Here is a 6,065-nt window from a genome sequence, read left to right on the forward strand (position 1 = left end):
GTACCCACCTCATCATTACCTGTTTCACTGCTATCATTGTTGCATAGGGGTCATATTTAGATAGAGATATTTTATATAGTCGAGAGAGAAGATATATCGGGTATATTCTAATATAGAGATGGGAACATGCAATACAATTGGATGAGGGAGAGATATAAGAGGTACATTTATACAGTTTACAGTTCTTATAATATATATCTTCTTAACACATGTTTTAGGAGAGGGATGCTGCATCAGTTCTTTTCTCACAGGATGGGACATTCATTACTTCTTGATAGAGAGGGAGACACATTTCTTAAGATGCAGAGACACATTACTTGGATGATGGAGTTTATACAATGTTCATTATCAGAAATGAGTGAAACAAAGTTCATATAAATGATTCATAATACCTTTGTTTGCTGAGAATGACACAACACAAAACGCAGTTACAAAATGATGATGCTCCTTTATTTCTTCAACCGGTCAATGAAGACATTCAGAAATTCAAAGTCCTACATGATTTCAACTTCTAACCTTTCGCCTCCAAAGCGGGATTTGTCCGACTCGACTCTCTCCTGTTCCCTCTGTTCTGACTATTTCTATCTCAAACTAGCCTATATTAACAACTCGTCTCTTGGCCATGACGTCATCACATGGCCTGACATGCCTCACGTGTCTCGTTCGCACATGTCCAACCCATTCTGCAGACCGAATTCTTCTAACCTATTTTCGGCCTAACATATTTTTCAATGTTTTTCATTTTCTATTGTTCACTTCTAGATAACCTTATTTTAATTCAATTTTCATAAACAGAATTGAATCATCAAATTCCTTTTTACAATAACTTTTCTAAACAAATGAAGTCCTTTTCAAACAAACATATCGGCTATTTTATATTAAAACTAACAATGAGAATTCTCCTGAATCTTAATTCCAAATCTAGCTTTCCAGGTTTGAATTCTCAGTCTTTTTCCATTTTTACTTATGAAAAGGGGTCTTGTTTTTATAACATTATTACTCTCCCTGGTTTTTTTTTGTTTTTTTTTTTGTTTTTTTTTTTTGTTTTTTTTTATTACATTTTCACCCCAAACAAGGCACATTGCCACTTTGGTGTAGGGGGCTACTATCAGGGGCAACAACTACTGGGGTACTATGTAGGGATTTGGGCAGCAAGATGTTGGTTCACGTTGCACTTGAACTTCTGCACGTCAGTACAGTTGGAGAAGCAAGGACCAGGAATGGAATTCCAAAGTCTAGCGGTTCTGGGGAAGAAACTACTAGAGTAGAAAGATCTTTTACATCTAGGGATCTCTACAGTGTGGGGGTGGGATTTTGCAGCCTGTCGGGTTTGTCGAGGGTGTTCACGTCATTGGGGCACAAGTGATTGCAGTTCGTTAGAGCATTCACCATTAAAATATTTGTAGAACAGGCAGAGGGATGCAACGTTTCGTCGATGGGACAGAGGCTGAAGCTTAGATGCCAGTTCAGGGCCTATCAGATTTGCGACTCTCTTTTGAACCTTGTCAAGGAGCGAGAAACTAGTAGCCGATGCACCAGCCCAAATATGACAGCAATACTCCATACATGGGCAAATGGTTGCCTTATAGAGATACAGGACACTTTCGGGTGTTAGTAGTTTTCTAGCACGGTAGAGAGAGCCCACCTTCCTTGCAGCGGCCCTGGCAATGCCTTCAATGTAATTGTTCCAACTCATGTTTCCTGTGAACGTTAGGCCAAGGAGTTTGAAAGATGTACTCTCAGATAAAGAGTTGTTGGCCATTGCTATAGGTGGTAGAGAAGGTTTCTTGTAATTATTGAATGAAACTAGTTTAGTTTTAGCGGCATTGAACGTGACCATCCATTTTTGTCCCCATTCCACTACAAATTGGAGGTCATCCTCTAGTGTTTCTGCCATTTCTTTAGATATGTGTTCATTTGTTTTCCTGTCGTGCCTGTGTGGTGTCATCAGCATATATACCCATCTCAGAGGCAATTTTGTCGGGGAGGTCATTTATGAATATCAGGAACAGTAGCGGTCCAAGGATAGACCCCTGAGGCACTCCCGCATTTATATCATATTTTTTTAGATGTTTTCATTCCTTTAATCCTTATTAATGTATCTTTTATTAATCTTCGGTTTCTTTCTTGCTCTCATTGCCATGTTGTACGATATTGTGCAATTAGGCTTGCTACTCTTACTGTTTGCAATCCGCTTGTATTCTATTTCACCATGGTATCCCGATCTAAGATATAGGTAAAATATTTTCGCTTGTTTTCTTTTCCTTATAAGGGAAATAGTTTCCATAATGTTTTATTGTTAAAGTGTTTTTTATTCAATAAGTCTAAAGAAAGGCTGTTCTTGTGAAAATTTTCAAACGACATAATGTTTGAATTTGTCCAAATAGTCTTGAAACAATTGTAACTAACGATGAAATACACTATTTGTTGCTATCAACCCATTCTTTGAAGTCTTGGATTTGTTAAAACCATATATATATATATATATATATATATATATATATATATATATATAAGTAACTTAGTCTATCTGTGTGATTACAGGACGATTTCTACCAAACTACTCTGCCAATATTTGGTATACCGACTTGAAACCTGATATATAGCGGATTCAAACAAATTCAATTTTATTTTTAGCAAATAACAATAGCTGTTAAGGGGTCTAAATTGAAAAATTAGATGTAATTCGACTAGACGTACACCTTCTCCAGATGGACAGATATACCATAAGTAATATGCTAATATACCATTTGACAACGTGTTTTTTTTTAATTTTAAAATAGCTGCCAAGGAGTCAAAAACATTTATACATTTAAAAACGTTATTTTAAAAATTTAAAAATAACTACTAAAGGGTCAAAGTTGAAAAATTAGGCATAATTCGAATAAACGTGCACCTTCTACAGATGCACAAATATACAGTAGCGTCCAAAACTAAGGGACAACATTTTGAAACGTAATATTTGTTAGAAATAACAACTGCAGAAAACCGAAATTTTGACAACTGGTAGTCGTTATCATCCATAGTAACATATTAAAATTTGAATCATTTGCAAAGGATAGAAAAAGAATCATAACAATTATTTATTTTCAAAATAGGAACGTCCAAAAGTAAGGGACAAAATTGAGAAAAACAATGAAAAAAGCCAAAAAACAATAAAAATACATGCACAATCAATATTTAGTAAATGAGACCTTGCTCTCAATGACAGCTGCACATCTTTGACTACAAGAACGAATCAGTTCTTGACAATCCTCGATACTAATTTTAGACCCTTCTTCTTGAAGCTTCACCCACAAATCATCCGTGTTAGTGGGATTTCTTTTCATAACTTTCACTCCTAAGGTCTTCCAAAAAATTTATATTGGATTTAAGTCAGGATTTGCGGTGGCCAAGCCATGATTTCGAAATCTTGCTCGCTAAGGTAACTCATTACCATCTTTACCTTGTGACATGGGGCATTATCTTGCATAAAGGTAGCCCTATCGAAACCTGAATTCTGTATGATTGGCACAACATGATCTTAGACAATGTTTTTATCGATCTGCGCGTTTACACGAGTGTGTAACCGGACAAGAGGCGTTGTACCTTGGCTAGAAAATGTTATGAAGTGCATACGAGATCTCACTTCCATTTGTGAAGCTTTCTTTGCAAGAAAACAACAAAATTAGCAGGAGCAGCGAATACATTGTGGAACGTTTCAGTGGTGCGTACAGTTACTGTATACACCCACGCAATTTTCGCGATCGTAAAAACTAAAACTCGTCTTGTTTTCGCTGATGTGGTTGGAGGCACAATGATGTGTTTTCAGTCAATCGCATTGCAAGGAAAGAAAATATAAAAATATTTTCTTAACAACCCTCGCTGGAACCGGTCTGTCCACTATAAAAAGGGGGCAAACATGCCAAAACCAGTCAGTAGAGCCCAGAGTCACAGCCAGTCCAGTATGGGGTCCGTTAGATTTCTTTTTCTTCGCTGGGGTTCGATTAAACAGCCCTATTTCTTGCAATCGTCTAGAAACAGTCTGTCTTGACACATTAACACATGAGGTACTATTCATAACCCTTTTAATTTCTGTGCAAAACTTAAAACGATCTTTTAATGACATACGCTGCATTATTCGATCTTCTCTTGCCGAAATTTTGCGGAGTCTGCTGGTTTTAAAAGCACTAACTATTTTGCCAGTATCATTGTAGGATTTAACAATTCTGGAACTCTTGGAACGTTTCACTTTCTCTGAAATCTCTCTAATGGTGTGCTTTTCCTTGTGTAGCTTCACAATAGCTTGTTTCACAGAGTAATCAAGTTTTTTGCGTTTCTCCATGGTGCCGGCTGGTGCAACGTTTACAAATGACTTATTCTTTAGAGAAAATCAAAATATTTGAATATTGCACACTCAAATGATTCAAATTATAGTATGTTATTATGGATGATAATGACTACCTGTTGTCCAAATTTCAGATTTTCACAGTTGTTATTTCTAACAAATATTAGGTTTTAAAATTTTGTCCCTTAGTTTTGGACGGTACTGTACATTTATGCATTTAACAATGTTTATACATTTAACAATGTTATTTTTAAAATTTTTACATGCATATGGATTTAGCTCAGATGAAAACGAATAACGGTGTTTTGGTTTCAATTTAAGCTGATGGCACGCAAATCATACATATATATGTTGTTTAACTTTAAAATCACTACTTTTATATAGGGAACGCCATAATAATCAATATGAAATCTGCATGAATTAAAATATTTACTTTTAGAAGAAAGTTAAAGAAAATCACTTTTGATGTTAAAAAGAATTTAATCTTAACTTAAAATGGCCCTCCTCCCATATGTTTTCCTTTCTCTCTTTTTCTGTTAAATTCATTCTAATCGACGTTATTATCAAGAACCATTGGCAAATTTACTTCTAGAAAAGTTTATCAATTTCAATGGATTCAATAAGCGCATTAAAACAAGTTACATAATAGTTTTAGAATGAATAAAATTTAATGCTTTATGAGTTTGGGTTTGGCCAAAATTGTTGACTCACTAATTGTCTAATCGTATACCTCTTATCAGAATTTGATCCTTTCCCCCAGATAAAACCAACGAAATTATAAACTGCAAAAATATAAGGCAAGGAAAAACTGAAGGGAGTAGAATTAAAATAAAATGTATTTAAAAACAGGAAAAAATTATTTTATATAAAAAAATCACAAATGGGGAAATATTTAAGCTTGTATATAATTCCTTACATGAGTAACAACTATTACACATGTATAAAAAAACACTAGATAACTACATGGTTTCCTATGAAAATATAATGTGATAAAAAGTAAGCACTTGTACATGTTTAACAAAAAAATAATAAAATACAATCATTTCATGTGGTGACAACATTGTAAGTAGTTACTTATGCAAGTACTTACAATATTGTCATCACACATGAAGTCTCCGGCCTGGTAGTGTAAATACCTCAAAATTACTGAATAGATCAGCAGAACTAAAGTACGTTTTTCTTGTAACTGCAAAAAGCTGACTTTCATGGTGCAGTGTTGAACGTGTTCAAGGGAACACGTTCAATCTCGTCACATTTTTGATAGATATTGAGCATCCAAAAGTCTGATGACGGTCCAATTCACTTCTCGTAAGAACTTAACTCTGTCGAGAAAAATAGCTACAGTAGAATCAGAGTTGCTTGATGGCTACTAGCTGAACACACATGTTCCAGGTTAAATTCCTAATATTACAATTTCTGCAGTAATTTGCCATAAAACTGAATCTTTAAATTGAACCTGCAAACGAATTGTTCGAATTCATTTAGTTAACCAATTTAAGATAAGTTAAAAAAAGAAACTTGAATTCATTTAGTAAAACGTTTCCAATTTTTTTTTTTTTTTTTCAACCATGAGAAAAGTAATGTTAGAGTTTTGGTAGAATGGAACATAGAAGCAACATTATACATTTTACTAATTCTTACAATGTTAGTAAAAGATTCAGATTTCAATTATGTTGAGTTGAAAGGAACGAGTTTTGATAGTATTCGAAGAAATAGCACGACACTGTATGTCACAAAA

This window comes from Euprymna scolopes, chromosome 5 (genome assembly GCF_053919585.1).
Source record: "Euprymna scolopes isolate OS-2025 chromosome 5, ASM5391958v1, whole genome shotgun sequence".
NCBI lineage: Eukaryota > Metazoa > Mollusca > Cephalopoda > Sepiida > Sepiolidae > Euprymna > Euprymna scolopes.